The following is a 26,718-nucleotide window of genomic DNA, read 5'->3' as shown; positions in this document are numbered from 1 at the left end:
AAAAGACCTAGGTTTACAATTTATGATTCAAACTCTACTATCTACACAATATACATAGACATAAAATGTAAAAACTTAAATATCTTAGAAACAGTAGCTAATCAGTTGTTTTAATTGTCATATTTGAATTCAGCACATCAAAATAAATAGCATATTTTATCTCTGAAGCAGATGACTTCTCAAAAATTGTAGACCAGTGTTATAAGAACCTGTTGTCAGTTGCTTATAATTGCCAAATGTTATGTTAACCATTTGGACTTAAATGTCTCATGCTGTGTGTCTGCTTCAGGGTGCTTTTCTTTTGAAAGTCTCAGCAGCAGGGCCCCAAATCACCTTCATCTATACATTTGGCGACACACATGCCCTGGGAGTGAACGGGGGAATTCAAAAATCTAAAGACAGACCAAAAACCGAATATAATCTTTTTTAAAAATAAATAAATGCATGAATTTTGGGTGAATTTCATGATTTATTTGGCTCTAATTCACGATTTTTGAACTGTTGGGGTTGTCAATACTGAAATTCTCCAAAGAGTTCATCTGCACTGGACAGTCTCCAGACCCACAGAGCTTCTACGTGCAGACTGGACTGTGCATATGCCATTCCCGGGAGAGCAACTGAGCATGCTCCAGCCGAGGGATGCAGGGTCTGAGTAATAATCTCCCTACAATTTCTCCTTCAGGCTGCCAGGCCGGTATGACACTGGGCACAAGAACTAAGAGCTCAGGGACTCTCTTTTCTGTGTTCTCAATGCTCCCCCTGCTGGCACCTAAGAGAAGCAGAAAACAGCCTGAATGGAGTGCAGAGCGGTGTGGAGTGGAGGGGGCGATAGGGGAAGAGTTGTTCTGGTGGGAAAAGGGGTAGAGACAGGCTGCAGGTAAAGAAAATTACAGGGAGGCAGAGGCCTTGGCTACACTTGCAGATGGACAGCACTGTGAGTTAAACCTGACTTCGTGCAGCTGAGTAGGGAAAGTGCTGCAGTCTGTCCACACTGACAGCTGCCCAGTGCACTGTCATGGCCACATTTGCGGCAATTGCAGTGCTATTGGGAGCAGTGCATTATGGGCAGCTATCCAACAGAGCACCTCTTCTCATTCTGGCGCCATGGGTTGTGGGAAGGGGGCGTGGGTGCGGGGCATTCTGGGTCCTGTCCCAACGCCCCGTGATGCATCGCTTTGCATCCCAAAAATCCCTTTGTTTCCGTTCACCTTTGGCGCCATCTTTCAACAGTTTCTGTGCAGCGCGATCTGTCTGCGGGAAATGGAGCCCGAACTGCTGAGGCGTATGCTGACGAGTCTCGCCAGCACGTCACGTTTGGCTGTCGAACTATTCCTTAAGATCCAAAGTGACAGTGAGAGTGAGGAGTCCGACGATGCTATCGAGACGCGTAACGCGTACGACACGAAATTGCTTGTGGCATTCACGGACATGCTCAGCACCGTGGAACGCCGCTTTTGGGCTCTGGAAACAAGCACCGATTGGTGGGATCACATCCTCATGGAAGTCTGGGATGACGAGCAGTGGCTGCAGAACTTTCGGATGAGAAAAGCCACTTTCATGGGACTGTGTGAGGAGCTCGCCCCCACCCTGCGGCGCAAGGACACGAGATTGAGAGCTGCCCTGCCAGTGGAGAAGCGGGTGGCTATTGCAATCTGGAAGCTGGCAACTCCATACAGCTACCGGTCGGTCGCAAACCAGTTTGGAGTGGGAAAAGCCGACCGTTGGAATTGTGTTGATGCAAGTTTGCAAGGCCATTAATCGCATCCTACTCAGAAGAACCGTGACTCTGGGTAATGTGCAGGAAATAGTGGATGGTTTTGCACAAATGGGGTTCCCTAACAGTGGAGGGGTGATAGATGGGATGCACATTCCTATTCTGGCACCACCCCACCTAGGATCTGAGTACGTTAATCGGAAGGGGTATTTCTCTATGGTTCTCCAGGCGCTTGTGGATCACCGTGGGCATTTCATTGACATTAACACAGGCTGGCCCGGAAAGGTGCATGACGCACGCATCTTTCGGAACACTTGGCTGTTCAGGAAGATGCAGGCGGGACTTTTTTCCCAGAGTGGAAGATCACAGTAGGGGAAGTTGAAATGCACATTGTGATCCTTGGAGATCCCGCTTACCCGTTAATGCCGTGGCTCATGAAACCCTAGACGGAGCCTTGACAGCAGCAAGGAATGGTTCAACTACAGGCTGAGCTGGTGCCAAATGACTGTGGAGTGTGCCTTTGGCCGTTTAAAGGGCCACCGGCGATCTCTGTATGGGAAGCTGGACTTGGCCGAAAACAGCATCCCGCGGTTATATCTGTGTGCTGTGCCCTCCATAATATTTGTGAAGGAAAGGGTGAAAGCTTCACTCAGGCATGGACCTCCGAGTTTCAACACCTGGAGGCTGAATTTGCACAGCCAGAGAGCAGGGCTATTACAGGGGCCCAGCGTGGGGCTGCAAGGATTAGGGATGCCTTGAGGGAGCAATTTGAGGCTGAAAACCAGCAGTGATATCTGGTGCCGTGCACAGGAGTGAAGTGCAGTAGTTCCAATCTTTAGGAATCAGTGTCTGCTAAGCAGATAAGCAGACTTGCAGTGCCTGTTTATTTACGGGGCTAAGGAGTCTTTTACTTTATGCAATAATAAAGAATGTTTTCAAAGCCAAAAAATCCATTTATTGAAAAGAAATAAGGGGGTGGAGTGGGGAACGGTACAATCACAGATTCGCATATGTCCTGTCTGGTGTGCTGTGCAGTGAGTGCTGCACTTCAGGATAGCTATACTGCCTGGTGATGGGGGTTGAGTGCAGAGGGTAAGGGTCATGGTTTTCAGGGCTGGATGGTGAAGATACTGCTGTTGGAGGCAGCGGGTGGCGTGAAGAACACGGAAGTTGGGGAAAGTGGGTTGGAGGTGACAGTGGGGCACAACGGAAAGAGTTTTGGGACAAGGGCTGTGGGGGGGAGGTGGCGTTTGCGTTTGCGGTACTGCTCCTCTTTCTGCATGGCTACGAGCTCCTGGATAGCGTCTGCTTGGCGCTCCAGGATGCTTATGAGCCGATCCGTGCTTTGCTGCCAGTGCTCCGTGCTTTGCTGCCGGTGCGCTGCGTTTTCCTGGCGGATCCTGCTTTCTCTCTCCCTCCAGTTCTATGTTTTCTCATTCTCTTTAATAGATTGCCGCATCACTTCTTGCAGCATGTCTTCTTTGCTTTTTCGCGGTCTCTTCCTGAGTCTTTGCAGTCTCTGAGCAGGCGATAAGAGGGACGGCTGAGGCTCAAGGTTGATGCTGCTGTATAGGCAAAATGCAACATTTAACAGAGGCAGCGTTGTTTATACCAGACAGAGTAATGATTTCTACTCCTTAAGTGCGGGGGGAAACACACAGGGTCTACACAATAGCATAAGTTTCCTGTCCGAAACAGAGCACACATATACCACGGGAGCCTCAAAATGGTGAGTAAGGGGGACTGATTGTTTCAGGGCTGCACTGTCCTCTGGATTTCTGTGCCTTGGGGAGAGCCAACAGCTTCAGGGGGCACCTACACTGAACACCGTCCCAACATTTTCCACAGGAGTTCATCCTGGACGATATCTCGCTGCTGAAGGTGACCTGGGAAGCAAGGGAGGGTCTTCTACTGCAATGCGGCTTCCGCCCTGGCCCATATGCAGCTTGCCTGTGTGCAGCAATGGTCCCCCCGCCCCTTGCGGCACAGTGGCGCGGACACGTTAGCCTGGCTGGGACAAGGACCACGGTGGCTCTCCGGATAAACATGCGCAAGCGCATTGCACACATTCTGGATGAGACATTCAAGGAGATTACCGAGGCTGATTACCGTGATGTGATAAACCACATCAATGCACTGTTCCGCATCTAGGCATGCATGCCTAACCCTCCTCTTCCAAAGAGCCTGCACCGAAAAAATTCCTTCCCGAAAAAAAAACTGCTTACTGGGAACCCGCTCTTTTGTTTGTCCTCCACCAGGTACCGGCCGCTGCGATTGGCTACCTTCCTCCTGGCTTGAGAAGAGCTCCTGGCTGCATGGCTCCAGGGATTCCGGGGTGTCTCCATCCGGCCCACCACCTTCACTCCCGTTTTCCTCCTCCTCCTCTTCCTCCTCTCCCCCCCCCACACCGGCTCTGAAGTGTCCATGGTGGTGCTCGAAGTGGAGGTGGGGTTAACCCCAAGCATCGCATCCAGCTCTTTGTAGAATCGGCAGGTTGCGGGGGGAGCACCCGAGCGGCCGTTTGCATCGCGGGCTTTGCGGTAGGCACTCCACAGCTCCTTCACTTTAATCCTGCACTGCAGGGCGTCCTGGTCATGGCCCCTTTCCATCATGTCCTTTGATACCTTCCCGAAGGTATCGTAATTCCTACGGCCGGAGCGCAGCTGGGACTGTACAGCTTCCTCCGCCCCAAACACTGATGAGGTCCAGCAACTCGCCATTGCTCCATGCTGGGGCTCACTTGGCGCGTGGAGGCATGGTCACCTGGAAAGATTCGCTGATAGCACTCCACGCCACGCCAGGCTGAGCAAACAGGAAGGGGATTTTTAAAATTCCCGGGGAATGTAAAGGGTGGGTCACATGGTTGGTTACCTGAAGCCAGGGCAGTAGAGTTTGAACTGATGACCAGAGTGGCTAGAACAGGCATTGTGGGATACTGCCGAATAATTCTGGAGGCCATTCACAGCGCATTGGCGGCCACACTGGCGCCGCAGCACTGCAGCGGCAGTGCAATACTCGCTATTCCTCTTGGGGAGATGGAGTACATGCAGCGCTGCAACCACGGAGCTACAGCGCTGCAAATGCCTTGCCAGTGTGGACGGGGAGTGAGTTACAGTGCTGGGGGCGGCTTTACAGCGCTGTAACTCGCAAGTGTAGCCAAGGCCAGAGCCATCCTGTGGCGAGCACAGGAGCAGGGAAGGAGCAGAGAAAGGTTGCTGGGGTACATGCTAGGGCCAATGGCTCTCAACTTTCCAGACTACTGTACCCCTTTCTGGAGTCTGATTGTCTTGCATATCCCCAAGTTTCACCTCACTTAAAATCTACTTGCTTATAAAATCAGACATAAAAATATAAAAGTGTCACAGCACGGTGCTACTGAAAAATTGCTGACTTTCTCATTTTTACCATATAATTATAAAATAAATCAACTGGAATGTAAATCTTGTACTTACATTTCAGTGTATAGTATACAGAGCAATATAAACAAGTCATTGTCTGTATGAAATGTTAGTTGGTACTGACTTTACGAGTGCATTTTATGTAGCCTGTTGTTGTAAAACTAGGCAAATATCTAGATGAGTTGAAGTCCCCCCTGGGAGACCTCTGCGTACTTCCAGGGGCACACATACCCCAGGTTGAGAACCACTGTGCTAGGGGACAGGGACAGAAGGGGGCATAGATTCATAGATTATAAAGTCAGGAGGGACTATATTGGTCATGCAAACTGACCTCCTGTATAACACAGGCCATAGGATTATTTAGTCTCCAGAAGAGAAGAATGAGGGGGGATTTGATAGCAGCCTTCAACTACCTAAAGTGGGGTTCCAAAGAGGATGGAGCTCGGCTGTTCTCAGTGGTGGCAGATGACAGAACAAGGAGCAATCGTCTCAAGTTGCAGTGCGGGAGGTCCAGGTTGAATATTAGGAAACACTATTTCACTAGGAGGGTGGTGAAGCACTGGAATGCATTAGCTAGGGTGGTGGTGGAGTCTCCTTCCTTGGAGGTTTTTAAGGCCCGACTTGACAAAGCCCTGGCTGGGATGATTTAGTTGGGAATTGGTCCTGCTTTGAGCAGGGGGTTGGACTAGATGACCTCTTGAGGTCCCTTCCAACCCTGATATTCTATGATTCTATGATTCATAGGACTTCCCTGAATTAATTCCTGTTTGAACTAGAGCAAATCTTTTAGAAAAACATCCAATCTTGTTTAAAAATCCCAGTGATGGAGAATCCATCGTGACCCTTGGTCAGTTGTTCCAATGGTTAATAACCCTCATCGTTAAAGAATTGCACCCTATTTTCAGTCTGAGTTTGTCTAGCTTCAGCATCCAGGCATTGGAAGAGCCCTCTATTATCACATTTCTGTTTCCCATGTAGATATTTATAGACTGTGATCAAGTCATCCCTTAATTTTCTCTTTGTTAGGCTAAATTGCTTGAGCTCTGTGAGTCTACCAGTGTAAGGCAGGTTTTCCAGAAGGAGGGGAGAACAGAGGCAGAAGGGTCTGTAATGACTACTAGAGGACACTCCCTACAAAATTGGGAATTGAACCCAGAATTCCTGAGTCTCCTCATTCCTCTACTGTCAGCTGTGAAATCCACTAGCAAAGTGTGTGTCATCCTCCTCTATTGGTAGTTCCACAGAAAGCCAGGGCCGCCCAGAGGGGGGGCAAGTGGGGCAATTTGCCCCAGGCCCTGGGCCCTGCAGGGGCCCCCACGAGAGTTTTTCGGAGCCCCTGAAGCGGGATCCTTCACTCGCTCTGGGGGCCCCGGAAAACTCTCATGGGGCCCGGGCCCCTGGAGCTTCTTCCACTCCGGGTCTTCGGCTGCAATTCGGCAGCGGGGGGTCCTTCCGCCCCCGGGACCCGCCGCTGAAGTGTCCTGAAGACCCGCAGCGGTGGGTCCGTCTGCCCTGGGACCCGCCGCCGAAGTGCCCCTGCCGCCAAAGACCCCAAGCCCCCTGAATCCTCTGGGCAGCCCTGCAGAGAGCAGGGTTTCTCAGCCCGTGGGTCAGGACACAAAACTGGGGGGGAGGGATAGCTCAGTGGTTTGAGCATTGGCCTGCTAAACCCAGGGTTGTGAGTTCAATCCTTGAGGGGGCCATTAGGGATTTGAGGATTTAGTTGGGGATTGGTCCTGCTTTGAGCAGGGGGTTGGACTAGATGACCTCCTGAGGTCCCTTCCAACCCTGATATTCTATGAATGTTACAAAGGGTCGTGTGGCAGCTCATGGCGTTGGCTGGGCTCACCTTCCTGCTCCAGGCACTGCAACCTCTGGGGTCCCAGCATTACTCAGGTTTGGCCCAGCCATCATGATGACAGGAGTCCAGGTATGCCAAATTTCTGCAAGTGTCACTGGAACCCCACAAGTGAGGTCCCAGCTCCACTCACACAAATTTGGTCCAGGCAGGGGGGGACCAACCTGAGCGGAACTGCAACCCCTGAGGTTGCAACAGCCAGAGCTGAGAGCCAAGCCCAGCTGGCCCCACAGCACAGGAACTGCAGGAGTGCCTCTGGGGGGTGAGTGCCAGGCTGGACCCAACCCCCCCAGGGGGCAGGACCCAACTAAAACCACCCCACAGCCTCCACCCCCAGACTATTTACTGGGTCACGATAGGCCATAAACATTTACAACTGGGTCCTGAGCCCAGAAAGCTTGAGAAACACTGACATAGAGGGTAATAGCCTACTACTACAACCAGTTACTCTGTTAGCTCAAGTGGTAGTCTCTGTGCTGGAATAATACCATCACACCTCAACCAGCCTCCGAGGGTGTCATGAAGATGCATTCATTAGTGGTTGTGAAGTACACATAATATGATAATGAGCTCCCCAGAAAAGCCCATGAGAAAATTAATAATTCCAGACGCAGTGCAGTATTTGGCTGGTGTGTGGTAAATAATGCCTGTGGCCACTCGTTCGATGATGAACATACAAAGAAATACTGAATAACTATCAACTGAGGGAGAACTACGCCCCAGGGCACCTCATGAGGCAGCGATCTTTTGGAAAAAATACTCTCTGATCAGATGATTAAAGACTGTATAATAATATATATGCATGGTGGCAGGGGCTGAAGTAAGGTTGCAGAGGCAATCTTCATTCTGGCATTTCCTAACTTCTGAGTGCTTGGTTTTGCACCTCAATAATGTTCTTTAATGTAGTTCTTTCATACACAATTTAACATTTACACTGCAGTTGTGTCTCAAGGGCACGACCAGGCCATCAGAGAGCCCAAAGACAAGACCACAGGCGGATGAGAAACAAGTTGGTGGAAGACAGGGTAACAAACATACTAAGATGTGTGCAATTCTTAGCCACTCCGAGCCTCGCTCAGCATCCACCCTGTCGAGAGACCAGCTTTCCTTTCTGTCCATTGGCAGAAGTTCACCAGGATCACTCAGAGATGTGCAACGCAATAGGCCAAAATGGAGCTGTAGCTATTTAATAAGGGCTGAATTGTCCTCAATGACCCTGGCCCCCCATCTACATGGACAGGTCCCTAGGGTATACCAGGAGGGGTTCAAAGACTTTATTTCCCCCACACTGAACTTTGCTAATACAATTCACATCAGATATTCGTGGTGTTTTGTCACTGCCAGCTGGCCTGGATTTAGCCCAGCAACCTAGCTATGAAAGGCTCCATATCCCATTATCAGTCAGTCCCCTGAACCATTCATCTGGGGAGATTTCATTTTGATTGCACAGGCCCAAAGCAATCAATGTAGGAGGAAATTAAACAAAGGAAAATATGGATTTGCTCCTGATGTAAATACTGCGGAATGTGATATTTCACTGTGAGGAGTGTTGTCCCATGAAGAGCAGTTCAGTACAGAAGAAATATGGTCACCGCTGTCCTGGGTAGCAGTGCTGCTGGGAAGCTAAGCTATTTTATTGGGCAGGTGAGGGAGCTGTAGCAGAGAATGTATGAATGGGAGGAATTCTCAAGCAAGTCTTCTCGATAGATGGATGATAAGTTTAAGCTACATAACAGGCTTTGCTGAGGTTTTTCTCCTTTCCCCCAAAGCATGCATGCTAAGCCATCTATAGCAAAATCCCCTTCTCAGCTATGCACAGGGGATCTCAGATCTGATAGGCCCCTCTCTATGCATGGAGGGAGAGCAGACTTTCAGTCATGGATTCTGAGCCCCCATTGCCCTTCGCCTTGGGCAGCCATTACCTCTATGCAAAGTGGTACAAACCATCACCATTCTGACGTGGTAGCATTTTTGCTTATGTTGCATGGATGTGAATGACTGTGCAAAGCGCTGGGCAATAGGGGCTCAAGCCCGAGATCTGCCATGCAGAGCAGAGAGCAGAGCTTTCCCTTTATAGGAGTACTGGTGTGTTTGTGTGTGCATGTGTCCATGCACATCTTGCATCTGTTTCTTAAGACCAAGAGAGAATTAGATACACTCCTATTTAATATCTCCATTAATAATCTGGGGAAGGGAGTAAAGGGCATGTTACTGAAATTCACTAAATTAGGACACTAGCTTGAGAGACGCTATAAACACCTGTGTGGACAGGGAGAGCTAAAGAGTTGAGAACTGGCACTCAGGTACCACAGTGCAGATCCCAAAATAACCTATTTAGATTTGATTTAGATAGAAACTAACAAAATGAGATTCAGCGTGAAAAAATGCAGGTGAGTACATCTTGAAAAATGATTCAACACACCACTATTGAACTGCCAGGAGAAGCTGGGAGGCAGTGATGCTGAAAGAAATGGAGGCAGAACAGCAGAGTTTGCAATGCAAGGTGGCAGCAAAAGTAATTAATGCCGTTTGAGGCTTGTTCACCCAATATCATGTAACCCTGCAGGGAGATAGTCGCCTGTCCCCAGATGGCTCTGGTATGACTGTATTTGGAGCTGTCTTTTACCTCGTTAGCAGAAAGTGGATGACAAACTGGAGGGCGTTCAAGAAGAGCAAATCAACTGATTTAGGAGGTGTAAGGCATTGCGCTAGCAGGAAGGGTTACAAAAAAAGTTATAACCCAAGAGTTAAATGTCTGCAGCTTGGCTAAGTGGTGACTAAGGGCTTGTCTACATTAGGGCTTCTGCAGTGTAAAGCTGCCTTGATTCTGGACAGCACAAGGCAGTGTAGTCAAGAGAAAGGGGACAATGTTAAGAGGGAGAATTTAAGGTGCATATCAGGAACACTGCTTGAGAGTGCAATGGGTACAGCCCCACCTGCAGGGAAGGGATGGACACCTCCAAGATAAGCACGTTTAAAATTATATTAGAAATCATCAGAAAGCGGGCCCTAGGGAACAACCTCCCAGGGTTCGTAGGTCAGACTCATGCCTCCTCCTAAACTACAGGAGGTTTGCATTTCAAGTTACAAACCTCTGGGCTCTTCAGTTGTCCTGCACCGTGCACGGGTTTGGGGATGATGACAGCACTGACAACTCTCATGATTTTATCACAAGTGTCATGGTTACCAGGCCAGCTGTTCCTCTGGCCCCTCTCTGGTCTCTCAGGGTCAGACCTGGAGCCTTTACCCCTCCTGGGGTGGAATCATGTGATTCTCTTCTTCATAGGCTGGGCCCTGGGCTACAATACCATGTGCTTCAACTGTGGCTAAGCAGCAGGTCCTCCCGGGTGCAGCAATTGCAGTTCTTTCCTGTGGGAGCAGTGACCAGTGCTGAAGAGTGATCAGACAGTCTTTAAAGATTAACATCAGAAAGAAAGAAAAATATTTTAAACAACTAAGCAGTCTACGGGCAGGTCTTCACTATGGGGGTGGGTCGATTTAAGATACGCAAATTCAGCTACGCGAATAGCGTAGCTGAATTCGACATATCGGAGCCGACTTACCCCGCTGTGAGGACGGCGGCAAAATCGACCTCCGCGGCTCCCCGTCGACGGCGCTTACTCCTACCTCCGCTGGTGGAGTAAGCACGTCGATTCCCAAGAAATGCATTAGGATCATCTGCAGGGCTCATCTTGCAGAGCCCCCACTCCGGCATCCTGGTTCCATCTCCCCATGGCCAGACTCACCATTCCTTGGAGGAGCTGTTGTTGGGTCGCCGACTGTTCCGTGATAAACTCCTGGAGTGCCCTCTGTTGGTCTGCCTGCGAGGTCATCAGGGCCTGTTGTTCCATCTGTTGGGACTGTTGCATTTCTTGCACCATGGTCACCGGCCACTTTAGGGTTTCCTCCATCTTGGCAGACCCCAGTAACAATGGCTAGGAGGATCCCAGACAAGCCCCCAGTGTCACAGGATACACACAGGTCTCCACCCTCCCGAGCCTGTGCCCTGCATTGGCTGGTTCAATTAAAAGTCCCCATGCCTTCTTCAGTGCTTCAGCCTTGTGTCTTTATTTACAGTGCAACAGTATAGTCCCCCTTATTCCCACAACAGCTATCCCCAGTCAGACCCTTCTCAGGGTCTCCTGGCCCATGAGACTCCTTGCCTTTGGTGAGGAGATCGAGATGTAAGCCTCCTCACTGAGCTTTCTCCAGGGCTTTTATAGCCCTCAGCCCAGCTGTGTCTACTTAGCTCAAGTCATTGCTGTGAACTGTCCCTCATTAAGGCCTGCAGCTGGGCTCTCTGCTGGCTGCCGGGGCCCCTGCACCTGGCTTCCCTACCAGAAAGCAGGGCTTGGCCAGCCTTTTGGCAGGGCATTCAAGGGGTTTTACCCCAGCCCTGCCACAACCCCTCATGATTTTTAAGACCGCCTCATGACTTTGGAAGCCTGACTTGTGATTTTTGACTGTTCACCTCTGGCCACCCTGTAATGACAACATATGCGATGTAACTGGAGGGATGCCATACTGCTGAAAGCAGCCCTCATTCCTCTGCAGCTTTCCTAGACACAGAGAAGCAGGGTTGGTGACTTTAAACATGTCACTTCTCCCCATGCAGGGAGTCCAGTGAGTGCTGTGTGTGATGCTGTATGGAATCTGGGGGACACTTTAGGATATTATGAATACTAATATTGTAAAATTGCAATGAGTTATGCCAGATATGCCATGTAAGATATTTGCCAAGGACTGCCTACCTGGACCCATGCTTCTCACTGTAAAAAGACCCCTCCACCTCGGGAGAACTCTCCAACTGATGATAAGCCTATTTCTCCTTCTAGCTCTGCTGTGCCTTCTGGACAGCAGAAAAAAAAAAAAGGACAAGGTGAAGTGCTAATAACCTCTCCCTTGTCCACTGACAGACCTACTATGCCTTTGGATTTTTCTAAAAGAAGCAAAACCATTACAGGGTAATGTGCTAGTAATCTCTCCCTTGTATGATGCTGAACCACACTGTTTCAGGAAAAGAAAAGACAAAACACTTGCTTCATTGAAACCACAAAGTCCAGGAATTCCTGACTACAAATGACATTAAGAACTGACCATGGTGAAGAAACAAAGAATTATACGCTGGCAGGGAGGCTCTTACCCAGCTTATGAATAAATATTTTCTAACCCCTGGCCTTAGACCCCTGGCCTCCCAGGTACAGGCTGAATGCCTGATCTGCCAAAAGAATAACCCTCGACCGGGAGTGTCAGTGCCACCAGCCACTCTGAAACCTACCCCAGGCCCAGGACTGGTTTGGCAAATAGATTTTACTGAGTTCCCCTGAACCCAAGGGTTCAGATACCTCCTCGTCTTGGTGGATTGATTCAGCGGATGGCCTGAAGCCTTTTCCATGCCGAAACAACACTGCCAAAACGGTGGCTCTTAAATTTGTCAAGGAAATCATTCCCCACTTCGGACTCCCCAGTGGATGGAATCTGACAACGGAACACACTTCACATCTCAAGTCGTTCAGAAGATATCGGATGCCCTGCAAATCCCTTGGAAGCTCCACACTCCATGGCGACTGCAGGCCAGTGGGGTAGTGAAGTGTACAAATCAGACACTCAAGTGACATCTCTCAAAGGTCTGCCAGGAGGCTTCCCTACAGTGGCCTGATGCCTTACCCCTTGTTTTGCTCCTAGTTCACGCTCTCCCAAAGGGCAGATTAGGGCTTAATCCCTTCGAGATTATGTTTGGAAGGGCATGGCCTATGAATGGTACACCGGTTCTGTTAGACCCACACATGTGAAACGGAGCTCATTTCTAGTTCAGGCCCATCTTTTTAAAAAAGAACTTTAGGTAGGGTTAACATACATCTGTATTTTCCCAGACATGTCAGGCTTTTTGGTTCTTAAATCGCTGTCCGGGAGGAATTTTTAAATTTTAAATTTTAAAAATTCCTTCAGGGAAAATACGGACGTATGGTAACCCTATTGCTACAAAAAATACATACAGTGGCACATCCCTTAAATCAGAACTTTTTATAGGGAACCGGTTGTTAAGATTTTGGCAGCTCATTGCTGTATATACCCCCCTTTCTCTCAGTCATACCCCCTCCCTGCCAGGCCTGTGCTCCTGTGTTGGTAGAGTATCAGTGACGTGCATAATGATGTCCCAGATGGCTGCATTCTCCTGGCCAGCCCTTTCACAGAATCATAGAATATCAGGGTTGGAAGGGACCTCAGGAGGTCATCTAGTCCAACCCCCTGCTCAAAGCAGGACCAATCCCCAACTAAATCATCCCAGCCAGGGCTTTGTCAAGCCTGACCTTAAAAACCTCTAAGGAAGAAGATTCCACCACCTCCCTAGGTAACCCATTCCAATGCTTCACCACCCTCCTAGTGAAAAAGTTTTTCCTCATATCCAACCTAAACCTCCCCCACTGCAACTTGAGACCATTACTCCTTGTTCTGTCATCTGGTACCACCAGGAACAGTCTAGATCCATCCTCTTTGGAACCCCCTTTCAGGTAGTTGAAAGCAGCTATCAAATCCGCCCTCATTCTTCTCTTCCGCAGACTAAACAATCCCAGTTCCCTCAGCCTCTCCTCATAAGTCATGTGCTCCAATCCCCTAATCATTTTTGTTGCCTTCTACGGAACTCTTTCCAATTTTTCCACATCCTTCTTGTAGCATGGGGCCCAAAACTGGACAAGTACTCCAAATAAGGCCTCACCAATGTTGAATAGAGGGAATGATCACGTCCCTCGATCTGCTGGCAATACTCCTACTTATACATCCCAAAATTCCGTTAGCCTTCTTGGCAACAAGGGCACACTGTCGACTCATATCCAGCTTCTCATCCACTGTAACCCCTAGGTCCTTTTCTGCAGAACTGCTGCCCTAGCCATTCGGTCCCTAGTTTGTAGCAGTGCATGGCATTCTTCCGTCCTAAGTGCATAACTCTGCACTTGTCCTTGTTGAACCTCATCAGATTTCTTTTGGCCCAATCCTCTCATTTGTCTAGGTCCCTCTGTATCCTATTCCTACCCTCCAGCGTATCTACCACTGCTCCCAGTTTAGTGTGATCTGCAAACTTGCTGAGGGTGCAGACCACGCCATCCTCCAGATCATTAATGAAATATTGAACAAAACTGGCCCCAGGACCGACCCTTGGGGCACTCCGCTTTCCAACTAACCCACCCGAAATTGACAGAAAAAAAAAATAAAAACCCCCTCCTTTTCTACCACATGCTGTGCAAAGGCAGAAGCTGGGAGACAGCCAATACCCAACAGGGAAATCAATTTACCTAATAGTATTAGAATAACAATGCTTCTCTCTGCCTCTGCCTCCCTCACCCACAGAAATGTTGTGGAAGCTTTGCTAAGCACTGGTGGCATGGCAGGACCCTGGCTAGTACTAGTCGTCACTTCAAGTCAAAGGCCTGCCTGCCCTCTTCTGTCCGGGGTTCTCTGCTCGGTGTCCCCGTCTGGTTCGCTTCGTTTGACCCTTTGACCTCACTCCTGTCCCTGTTCTTTTATTAGTTGTCCCCCGTAATTTTTTGGTCTCCAGGTCCTGTGGAACCCCCTTAGGCTGGGGGGGATCCTTTCCGCCCACTTCCTGGATCCCAATAGGTCTGTGAGATTATTCCTGCAATTCCAGCCAGGTCTGGGGTCCAAGTTGCTAACTATCAGAGGAAGGAAATTAGTGATGGTGTTTTGATTAAACAGTGACCTTTTTATAGCCCACATGGCACTAGCAGGCATTCTTGTCAGAAGGCTCCATTGTATTATGGAGATTGTGTATTTGCTTTGTGGTTCAGACAATCTATTCTTCAAATGGATCTATTCCCGAGCAATTTATTATTGTAATTTTGCCTCACAGGGTGCAGAGAAATGTGCTCTTTAACAGCTGTGCGCTTTTTAATGGATTCCACTTTTACTGTAGAGTGAAACAATCACAAATCTTGGTTTACTAGGACCTTTACAAAACCCTTCTGGTTCATATGGTAGATTATCGATGAATGAAAGTTTTTAAATATCTGCCAGTTAGCCAAGATTTACCAGTTGGGGCGCGTGCCATCTAATAGTGGCAGGAGGGTAAAATCGTTATTTTCAATTTTTTTTTTCAGACATAACGTTTTTAACTACATCACATAACTATCCCCCATAGCAGGTAGCTACTGTGTAAATTGCTGGGGCCAGCTTTAGTGGATGATGTAGTGACCTGGGCAGGTTGTTGCAACTTCATATACGTGGAAGATGAGCTACTGAGCCTGGGCTGGAATAATGGATCCAGAGGCAGAAGAGATGATCTTGGGCAGCAGTTTGTGACCTCGCTCTAACAGCAGGCATGTGGGCGTAGGAAGTTTCCTTTTCACCTCACCCGGCCAAGTCCTGCCATCAGCAAGCAATCACTGATCCTGCAGTGGGAGGGGGCGGGAACTCTACACTTCCCAGGACTAAGTCCCAAGGTGGGGAAGGGTCCTGCACAAGGACTTGATCCTGCAAGCTGCTGAGCACGCTGTCTCTGACTGACTTCACTGGGCTATTCCCACACTTACAGGTAAGCATGTGTAAGTGCTTTGCTGGACGGGGCCCTAGGCCTGATCCTGAGAACTACTGAGCTCTCAGAGCTCTGGCTGGCTTTAATATGTGGCAGGGGGTCAGGCTGTACATGCAGGGAAGGAGGCTCATCAGCATTATAGGGAGAGGCCAAAAGGACTCAGTTTGTGCTGAGCAGCAGTTACCCAGTTTCAAGATAGGCAGAAAATACTGGGGTGTGATCATGGGCCGCCTTCAGGGGGAGAATTCAGCCCAATGACATGGGGAGAAAAGCAGCCGAAGTGGAGCTCAGGGCCTCAACGTCAGGAGAACGTAAGTCTCAGCGTTAACTCCTGTGCAGATGCCTGTGTGTCGAGACCCAGAAGTGGGGAAGATACAGCACGGCAGGGCACGTGCAGCAGAACAGGCTGTGCCTGCACTGGGTGCTCTCCCCTGCAGAGTGTAACCTCTGCCCAGCCACTGCAGCTCCCTTCAAAGAGGCAGCCTTCGCTTCCCTGCTCCATGTGCCGCCAGTTCTGCTGTTCTGGGGGATGTGGCTCCTCCCTTCTGGTTGTGGGGAACCCAGTCACCCTGGGCTGCAGGACTGCAGGTGAGCCTCACCTGTCCCACACCCAGCACTCCAAGGTGGTGAGAGGAGAAGGCTGCCTGCCGGTCGTCCCTGCTTGCACAGAGTCACAATTTAGCCCTGTGAATCAGTTTGGTAAACCATTAGCCCACCCTAAAGCCCTCTGCATGCAAGCGGGCTTGTGTGAACAGTACATCACCACCATCACAGCAGCACAGGGGCTAGCAGCCTGCTTCCCCATTCACCTCCATGGCCTTTGTGGCGCTGTAATGTCAGCCAAGACAATGGCTTCAGCATGCACAGGAGCTGCTCAGTGTAATAAAGCATCACCTTGAGATCAGTGGCAACCAGGGTGATGTAAACTAGCTGAAGCCCACCTGGGCCATTTGCATGGCAGGCTGTATTCATTCTATGATGCTGTGATAATGAAGGCGGGGGGGACAGGACGGGTAGCACCCTTTGATGGACACCCAGCCTGGGTGAGGCCTGTAGGTGCTATCTTGAGGAGATGTATAAGAGTAACTCCTGGCCCAAATCTGTGGGGAGGCAAGAGGATATGTTGTGCTGGAGAACCCACACAGGTTAGGGTACATCTACAAAGCAATGAAAACCCCTAGGCAGTGAGTCTCAGAGCCTGGGTCAGCTGCCTTGAGCTGCGGGATTAAAAATAGCCATGTAGATGGTCGGGTTTTGGCTGGAGCTGGGCTCTGAAACCCTGCAAGGGGGAATGGTCTGAGCCCAAATATCTAGCCCTGCAGCCTGAGTCCTGTGAGCCTCCATCAGTTGACCCAGGCTCGGAGATTCAGTGCCACTGGCAGATGCACCCTGACATGCACAAAGCATTTCACGGGGAGAGCTTTAAATGCACCCAGCATTAAAGTCTCATCACGGCTGCCATTTCACTCATTCCTAAGCCTCGATCTAACTATTCCAAAACAACCGACTCTGGGGAGATGCTTACACCCCAACAATGTCCAACCAGCACAGCGGGCAATGCCGTTATAGCTCCATCAGGAGGGCCAGGCTGTTTCCCCAGGGGCGGTGCGCTGTGTGGGAGGTGGAAGGCAGGTCTCCCAATGAGCTGAATGCAGCTGCTCTCTGATGCTCATCACTCTCATTGACCCCGCTGGCCCAGCAGGGCCCTTATATATTTGGCTTAGAAACGAGTGGCTGCCTCAGTACTGTTCCATCTGTTATTGCCTGGAAAATCCAGGGGAAACCCTGAATAACGACACCACAGCCCAGTTCTCTATTGGTTAGCGGTTGGAGCAGAGGACTGTAAGTCAAGCCCCTTGGGTTCTATCTCTGAGTCACTGTGTGACTATAGCAATGTCCCAAAACCTCTCTGGGCCTCGACTTACCCATCTGTAGGAGAAGGATAATGCTAATTTCTGTTATAGATCCCATAGGGTACAGTGGGGATTGATGCTTTGAGATCCTCAGCTGGAAGGTGCTCTATTACTGTAGGGTATTTATTAATTATTATACAGACTAGATGTAAGGTGTATGTTTTAGACAGTGAGTTTAATGCTACACTGGAGCAGCTAACCTAGGGAAATGATGGATTCTCTATCACTCAAAGTCTCTACAATCGAGACTGGATGACTTTCTAACAGATTGGCTCTAGCAATCAGAATTGATGCAGGAGTCACTGAGGTCCCCTGGCCTGACTTATTGCAGGAGGTCAGAGTATGTGGCCATCATGGTCCCGTCTGATCTTGGAATCGATGCATTATTAAACAACCATTAAAATATGCATCTGGTTCCATTTTTGTTTTTCTGTTTCATCTCTTCCCTTCAGTAAACTTTTGTCTGAGGTCTGCGAGATCTGAGGACGAGGCCAGGACAGCTAAGCTAGTGCCTCAGAGCTAACCAACAAACTGTGTAAACACTCAATATTGGGACAAGGTGGTTCCTGCTTGCGAATGTGAAATATTGGGCCACTCAGCACGGAACCCACACTTTACCCAGCATGCCAGGATCACAAGGCCTGCACCTCTGTCACATGGAGCAGACAGCAGCAGCGATGTAGAGGAGCATTGCAGAACATCCACAGGCCCAGCACTGCACTCCGCCTAGATCCAGCTGGTTTTCCACTCGGCTCAATACCAATAGTTGGTACTGCAGTGGGTTAATTAGATAAAGCATTGCTCTTAGATCCCAGGTTACTAGCAGGTTCCCATCTTCTCCATGGGCCATGCCTCTGAAGATGAGAGGATGGAGGGCGGTCCACGCCAGCGGTCTGCATGTGACCTTTGGCCCACATTGCGGCTAGCCTCGATTTAAAGGCTATTGTGCAGAAGTGAATAGTATGCGAAGTACTGCAGGGCTTTGGTGTAAGACATCCCCTCGTGTCCAGCACCATTGACATTAGACAGCAGAGAGGCCAATGGAAAAATGCAGATGTAACCCACACACCTTCTGGATGTGGTGGTGTGTCCCATCTTGTGGCACCGAGACCACTCAGAGAGAGATTAATGAGTCTGCTCTACAGCCTTAGCTAACAAGCAGTTGGCTTTTAGCTCATGCGGTAGAGGCTCATGCACTAAGTTCAAGAAGCTCCAGGTTCGATCCCACACGCCGATAACCGGGGTCTGTCGGTGTTACACAGACACACCATTTTAGTAATTCCCTGGGGGGCTGTTGGAATTTGAAAGCCACAGGGTGCTGCAGCTATTTGTGGATGCCCCAGAGGGATGGGAGAGAGGCTAGTTGATGGTAATGGGACCTAATGGCTGGAACAGCAGCCTGGGAGCCAGGAGGCCTGTGTTAGAATTTCAGCTTTGTGTGACCTTGTGCAAGGCTATTCAGCTCACTTTGCCTCAGTTTCCTTCTCTGCCAAATGGGGATAAGGATACTTTTGTAAAGTGTTTTGGTATCTATGGATGAAATGGGTTTTGTGGTTGTAATGGCACCAGAGCAGACGCGGGTTGTGTTGACAAATGTGATCATTTCTGTTGCAGTTTTGCTGAATCTTTGTATTGTGGCCAGTACCTGGGTGATTGGATCTTTTATCTGTATATCACAAATTATCTCGCAATCTGATGGAAGGCAGTGGAGGCAGCAGGCAATATAACGAAACAATGTGGCTGCAAACAGAGGCGATATGTGGGGCGGGGGATGCGGGGTCATATGTCCCCCCAGGGTTTGCCAGCCCCCCTGGCTCCCACACTGCACAAGAGAGGCAGGAGCAACAACTGACAGACCTAACCAGGAAAAAACAGCCAAATGCAGTTCAGTGGACTAAGAAGTGTCAAAAAGCCTTTAACCAGCTTAAGGCAGCCCTTATGTCTGACCCTGTACTAAGGGCCCCAGACTTCAACCCACCTTTCGTCGTAACCACAGATGCGTCCAAGTGTGGTGTAGGAGCAGTTTTAATGGAGAAAGGACCAGATCAACAATTCCATCCTGTCGTGTTTCTCAGCAAAAAACTTTGAGAGGGAAAGTCACTGGTCAGTCTCAGAAAAAGAATGTTACGCCATTGTGTATGCTCTGGAGAAGCTACACCCATACATTTGGGGACAGCGGTTCCACCTGCAGACTGACCATGCTGCACTGAAGTGGCTTCACACAGTCAAAGAGACTAACAAAAAACTTCTTTGGTGAAGTTTAGCTCTTCAAGACTTTGATTTTAAAATACAACACATTTCAGGAGCCTCTAACAAAGTGGTTATGCACTCTCCTGGGAAGGTTTACCAGAATCAGCTGGATAAAAATGTCCCTGCATTCTAAATCATTGTAGTCCTTGAAATGTAAAAAGTACCGTTTAGTTCTTCATGTAATTATTAGTAAGGCAGCAGTTCAATGGACCCTTAGCAGAGGTGGCAGCTGAAATGCCTAAAGAACACATGAACAAGTATGAACTTTTTAAACAGAAGGCCAGAATTAGAATGGGACTAACACCCGAGGATGCCCGTTGGTGGTTCAGAGCCCTAAGATGGAAACCAGACGTGGGATTTTCCCAACACACCTATGACATTGTAAAAAATTGGGATGCCTGGATAACAGGAGCAAGTGTTAAATCTCTGGAAGATCTGTCTCTCCTAATGCAAATTGAGCAGTTCTTAGAGGGTGTTCCTGAGGAAATAGAAAGGTACATCCTAGATGGAAACCCAAAACTGTAACCGAGGCAGGGGAGATCGGAACCAAATGGGTGGAGGTGGCAGAGAAGAAGAAAGCTAGTAGCAATTGGAGCAGATACCAGAAGGGGCAACCCAAGACAACACCCCACCATCGGGGTCAGCCCAAAGCCCCATCTCGCAAGGAGGAGCCCTTCACACAGCCAGGGAGATGCCCTCTCGTCCCACCACCCCGCTCTCCAACCATCCACCTTGCCCCAGCCCACAGTCAGCTGGGCGATGCTTCAAATGTAATGAGCTGGGACACATGAAGGCCAACTGCCCCAAGAGCACCAACCGACTGCAACTCATCACCCTGGAGTCCCACCAAGAGCCTTCAGGCCCAGATGCCTTGCAAATACCCGCAGAGTGAAGGGAAACTGTGAGTGTGGGTGGAAGGAAGATTACTGCATGGAGAGATACTGGTGCACAGGTGTCAGCTATCCACCAATCCCTGGTGGACCCCAAATTCATTGACCCAGAGGCCCAAGTTATGGTGCAACCCTTTAAGGGCAACTCTTTTAACTTGCCTACAACCAAGTTGCCTGTCCAGTACAAGGGCTGGTCAGAAATATGGACTTTTGCAGTCTATGATGATTATCCCATTCCCAGGCTGCTGGGAGAAGACTTAGCCAACCATATGAGGCTAACAAAAAGGGTGGGGATGGTCACCCACAGCCAGGCTAAACAGACCTCCACACCTAACTCCATTCCTGAGCCTCCTACAGGAACCCAGCCAGAGGTGGTAGAACAGGACTCCAGACCAGAGTCTATGGCAGCAGTTGTAAATCCAGTTCCTGAGACCCAGCCAGAACCAGCCCAAGGATCGGAACTGGTGGAGCAGTCAGCACCAGAGCCCATGCTTGCAACCCCACCAGAGTCAGGGGAGCCAGCACCAAAGGGCGCCACAGAGCCTGCACCTGCAGCAGTAGCTAAACCAAAGCAAGAGGCTCAACCGGAGCCTGAAATACTACCTAGTGCACCAGCGGGGAGCGGTTCACAGTCAACAGAAACAACCCCATCACCTGCATTGCTTGCAGTGGGATCAAGCCCAAGTCCACAACCCAGAGAGGAACTAATGTCTCCAACATCAAGGGAGCAGTTTCAGGCAGAGCAGGAAGCAGATAAAAAACTCAAGGGAGCTTGGACGGCGGCACAGAGTGACCCACTGCCTCTCAGCTCTTCTAATAGGTCCAGGTTTGTTATAGAAGGAGGACTCTTATACAAGGAGTCCTGGTGGGCACAAGGAGGGCACAAGGAGGACTGGCATCCTCAGACACAGTTGGTAGTTCCAACTAAGTATAGGGAAAAGCTCTTGAGCTTAGACCAAGATCACCCTAGTGGCCATGCTGGGATGAACAGGACCAAAGACCATTTGGGGAAGTCATTTCACTGGGAGGGACTGGGCAAGGACATTTCTACCTATGTCCCGTCTTGTGAGGTGTGCCAAAGGGTGGGAAAGCCCCAAGACCAGGTCAAGGCCCCTCTCCAGTCACTCCCCATCATTGAGGTTCCATTTCAGCAGGTAGCTGTGGATATTCTGGGTCCTTTCTCTAAGAAGACACCCAGAGGAAAGCTGTACATACTGATTTTCATGTATTTTGTCACCTGATGGCTGGAAGCAGTAGCTCTAAGCAACGTCTTTGGGAAGCTCATGGGGTGAACCACTCGGTGGCCACCCCTTACCACCATCAAACAAATGACCTAGTGGAGAAGTTTAATGGGACTTTGGGGGCCATGATATGTAAATTCGTGAATGAGCACCCCAATGATTGGGACCTACTATTGCAGCAGTTGCTCTTTGCCTACAGGGCTGTACCGCATCCCAGTTTGGGATTTTCACCCTTTGAACTCGTTTATGGCCACAAAGTTAAGGGGCCATTACAGTTGGTGAAGCAGCAATGGGAGGAGGTTACATTATCTCCAGGAACTAACATTTCAGACTTTGTAACCAACCTGCAAAACACCCTCAAAGATTCTCTAGTCCTTGCTCGAGAAAACCTATAGGATGCTCAACAGGAGCAAAAGGCCTGGTATAATAAACATGCCAGAGAGCAAAAACAACGAGGTGTCCTTGTGGCACCTTAGAGACTAACAAATTTATTTGGGCATAAGCTTTCGTGGGCTAGAACCCATTTCATCAGATGCATGGAGTGGATAATACAGTAGCAGGTATAAATACACAGCACATGAAAAGATGGGAGTTGCCTTACCAAGTGGGAGGTCAGTCTAATGAGACAATTCAATTAACAGTAGGATACCAAGGGAGGAAAAATCACTTTTGGAGTGGTAATGAAAGTGGCCCATTTCAAACAGTTGACAAGACGATGTGGGTAACACTAAGGGGAAATTAGGTTTTGTAATGACCCAACCACTCCCAGTCTTTATTCAGGCCTAATTTGATGGTGTCCAGTTTGCAAATTAATTCTAGTTCTGCAGTTTCACGTTGGAGTCTGTTTTTTGAAGTTTTTTTGTTGAAGAATTGCCATTTTGAGGTCTGTTATTGAGTGACCAGGGAGACTAAAGTGTTCTCCTACTGGTTCTTGAATGTTATAATTCCTGATGTCAGATTTGCGTCCATTTATTCATTTGCGTAGAGACTGTCTGGTTTGGCCAATGTACATGGCAGAGGGGCATTGCTGGCACATGATGGCATATATCACATTGGTAGAGGTGTAGGTGAACAAGCCCCTGATGGTGTGGCTGATGTGCTTAGATCCTATGATGGTGTCCCTTGAATAGATATGTGGACAGAGTTGGCACCGGGGTTTGCTGCAGGGTTTGGTTCCTGGGTTGGTGTTTTTCTTGTGTGGTGTGTAGTTGCTGGTGAGTATTTGCTTCAGGTTGGGGGGCTGTCTATAAGCGAGGACTGGCCTGTCTCTCAAGGTCTGTGAGAGTGAGGGATTGTCCCTCAGGATAGATTGTAGATCCTTGATGATGCGCTGGAGAGGTTTTAGTTGGGGGCTGTAGGTGACGGCTAGTGGCATTCTGTTACTTTCTTTGTTGGGCCTGTCTTGTAGTAGGTGACTTTTGGGTACTCTTCTGGGTCTGTCAATCTGTTTCTTCACTTCAGCAGGTGGGTACTGTAGTTTTAAGAACGCCTGATAGAGATCCTGTAGGTGTTTGTCTCTGTCTGAGGGATTGGAGCAAATGCGGTTGTATCTTAGAGCTTGGCTGTAGACAATGGATCATATGATGTGGTCTGGATGAAAACTGGAGGCATGTAGGTAAGTCTAGGGGTCAGTAGGTTTCCGGTATAGGGTGGTGTGTGTGGGACCATCGCTTATTAGCACTGTAGTGTCTAGGAAGTGGACCTGTGTGGACTGGCCCAGGCTGAGGTTGATGGTGGGGTGGAAATTGTTGAAATCATGGTGGAATTCCTCAAGGGCCTCCTTCCCATGGGTCCAGATGATGATGTCATCAATGTAGCGCAAGTAGAGTAGGGGCACTAGGGGATGAGAGCTGAGGAAGCATTGTTCTAATTCAGCCATAAAAATGTTGGCATACTGTGGGGCCATGCAGGTACCTATAGCAGTCCCGCTGACTTGAAGGTATAAATTGTCCCCAAATGTGAAATAGTTGTGGGTGAGGACAAAGTCACAAAGTTCAGCCACCAGGTTTGCCATGATAGTATCGGGGATGCTATTCCTGCCAGAGAGCGTTGCTTCGGAGTAGGTGACCAAGTCATGGTCCTGAAAGCACTCCAGACTAATAAGATGGAAGCGTCATGGGAGGGGCCATTTATGGTCCGAGAACGCTTGGGAGCTGTTAATTATCTCATAGCGTTCCCAGACCCTAAAGTATACCATGTTAATTCTCTAAAGCCCTTTTATTCCCGAGAAATCAAGGTTCTCCAGGTTACAGTCCAGGAGAAAGACAACACTGAGTGGCCCGAAGGAGTATACTATGAAGGAAAAAGCAACGGTGGCATGGAAGAGGTGAGCCTTTATGAGGTGAGCCATAACCCTTGGGCATAAGCAGAGACAGCAAATCCAGGAGCTGTGCACCAGCTTTGCACCAATGTTTTCAGCCACCCCAGGACGGACAGAACTGGCGTACCACTCCATTGACATAGGTGATGCTCGCCCAATTAGAGCCCAACCCTACTGGATGGCTCCTCAAGCCAAAACCGCAATAGAAAGGGAGATCAAGGACATGTTATAGATGGGTGTAATCCGTCTCTCTGAAAGTGCATGGGCCTCTCCCGTGGTTCTGGTTCCCAAACCAGACAGAGAAATCCGCTTTTGTGTGGACTATCGTAAGCTAAATGCTGTAACTCGCCCAGAAAACTATCCAATGCCACGCACAGATGAGCTACTGGAGAAACTGGGATGTGCCCAGTTCATCTCCACCTTAGACTTAACTAAGGGGTACTGACAAGTACTAGATGACCCAGCCAAGGAAAGGTCAGCCTTCATCACCCATGTAGGGCAGTATGAATTTCATGTGCTCCCTTTTGGACTGCGAAATGTGCCCGCCACCTTTCAGAGGCTGGTAGATAACCTTCTGGCTGGATTTGGGGAATTTGCAGTCGCCTACCTCGACAATGTGGCTATATTCTCAGATTCATGGGCAGAACACCTGGAACACCTCCAAGCTGTCTTCCAGCGCATAAGGGAGGCAGGATTAACCATTAAGGCCAAAAGTGTCAAATAGGCCTAAAAGGGTAATGTACCTTGGACACCAGGTAGGTTAAGGTACTATCAACCCCCTACAGGCTAAGGTAAATGTATCCAAAATTGAGCCTGAGAATGGGGGCATGACTCAAGATGTTCTGGGAGCAACCGAACCTTTAAATTGTGTGTAGGACCCTGCCACTCCATGGCAATTACAGGTCATCTCTGCCAGCGCAAACACTTTCTGAAGTCCTATTGAGGCACTCATCCTGCAGGACTCCAGGTTCCAATCCACAACACAATGAGGCCAATTGCTTAAAAAAGAAACAAAGAAATATGGGAGAAGCTCTTGTAGCCATAGGGTCAGTGGTAACTTTACACAAGAGCAGATTTGACAAGTCTTGTCACAGCTATTTATACCGAATATGCCAAGTTGAGAAGCCAAGTGCCGTTTAAAGGAAAACAGACCAATTGCACGGCAGAAATTTCACATTGATGTACAGGGACTCTGTCAGCTTAAATATTGTGTGTGTTCTAAAAAACACACGTCCCTGTCTGTGTTTCCTTAGCTGGAACTCTGCAAATATGGAAAACATTTTCAATCAAATTCACTTTCCTTCTGCTTGCTTTGCAAACCTCAAACTGCTGCCAAAACTGCAGTTTTAACACACATATTGCAGCTCATTCCTGAGAAATTAATTTAAAATATATAATTATGAACATTCACATGGGAAACCTGATTGTAAAGCATTATACTCATCCAGCCAGGGCACAGAAGCAATACCATGTGTGACCAGTCAAACCAGATCTAATTTTGAATATGGAATAATTGCAACACGTCTAATGAGCAAGCTGTGAACTGGGTGTTATTTGCAGAACGTATTTGAATAATTTCAAAGAAAAAAATTAACTCAAAGGGTAACTAAATGGGAAAGGACTCGTGATCTCTTTGTGGACAATTTGTGAACAGCAAAAGGATAAATTCACTGAAGAAATGACTCATTGTGAAAGCCAAGCTCTGCACCTTTGATTATTAATGTAACTTTAGTGCCCTCGTGGCCAAGATGGAGTAATGAGAAATCCCCTAGCTACTACCTGAGCTGAAACAAGGACTGTACCAGGGGAAAGGATTGGGCCCAGACTGGGAAGGCATCCAGTCTGTGATAGAAGCTTACTGGAACATCTCTGAGGGTGAGATTTCATCTGTAATCACTTTCTTACTGTATTAGGTTTAGACTTGCGTATTTTACTTTATTTTGCTTGGTAATTCACTTTGTTCTGTCTGTTATTACTTGGAACCACTTAAATCCTACTTTTTGTATTTAATAAAATCACTTTTTACTTATTAATTAACCCAGAGTATGTATTAATACTTGGGTGGGGGGGAGGCAAATAGCTGTGCATATCTCTCTATCAGTGTTATAGAGGGCAAACAATTTATGAGTTTACCCTGTATAAGCTTTATACAGGGTAAAACAGATTTATTTGGTGTTTAGACCCCATTGGGAGCTGTGTACTTGTGTATTGGAGACAGGAGCACTTCTTAAGCCGTTTTCAGTTAAGCCTGCAGCTTTTAGGGGACATGGTTCAGACCTGGAGCTAGGTTTGTAGCAGGCAAGCGTGTCTGGCTCAAACCAGGCAGGGCACTGAAGTCCCAAGTTGGCAGGGAAAACAGGGTCAGAAGTAGTCTAGGCACATCAGGTGGCATTTCCCAAGGGGGTTTCTGTGATCCAACCTGTCACAACTAGATATTTCGCAACCAGGTGGGATTCAATATACTAGACACAGTAGAATGTATATGCACACCCCTTGGGGCCTGAGACTAGAACCTAAATCTTGTACCTCAAAAAAGCACTGGAAAACTCTTCCTTAGCTGAAACCTGTAGAAAGACCGGTATGCTC

The 26,718-nt window shown here is 48.7% G+C and overlaps 1 long non-coding RNA gene across 5 annotated transcripts in view; it reads left to right on the top strand.

Annotated features, from left to right (window-relative positions):
• The window catches only part of LOC101931550 (uncharacterized), a 59,502-nt gene that overhangs the window by 14,537 nt on the left and 18,247 nt on the right, over nucleotides 1–26,718 (top strand). For 2 of the 5 annotated variants that reach the window (XR_010590409.1, XR_010590408.1), the window contains exons 5-6: nucleotides 3,973–15,518; nucleotides 17,884–26,166. The exons of 1 other annotated variant lie outside the window; for it this stretch is intronic. This is a non-coding gene — a long non-coding RNA (uncharacterized LOC101931550). Of the gene's footprint in view, nucleotides 1–3,972; nucleotides 15,519–17,883; nucleotides 26,167–26,718 lie in introns of those variants that run through there. 2 more of the 5 variants (XR_010590411.1, XR_010590410.1) reach the window with 2 other exon arrangements.

This window comes from Chrysemys picta, chromosome 9 (assembly GCF_011386835.1).
Source record: "Chrysemys picta bellii isolate R12L10 chromosome 9, ASM1138683v2, whole genome shotgun sequence".
In the NCBI taxonomy this organism is placed as follows: Eukaryota; Metazoa; Chordata; order Testudines; family Emydidae; genus Chrysemys; species Chrysemys picta.
The sequence above is the reverse complement of the archived record's forward strand: the minus strand, read 5'-3'. Positions and strand labels throughout refer to the sequence as shown.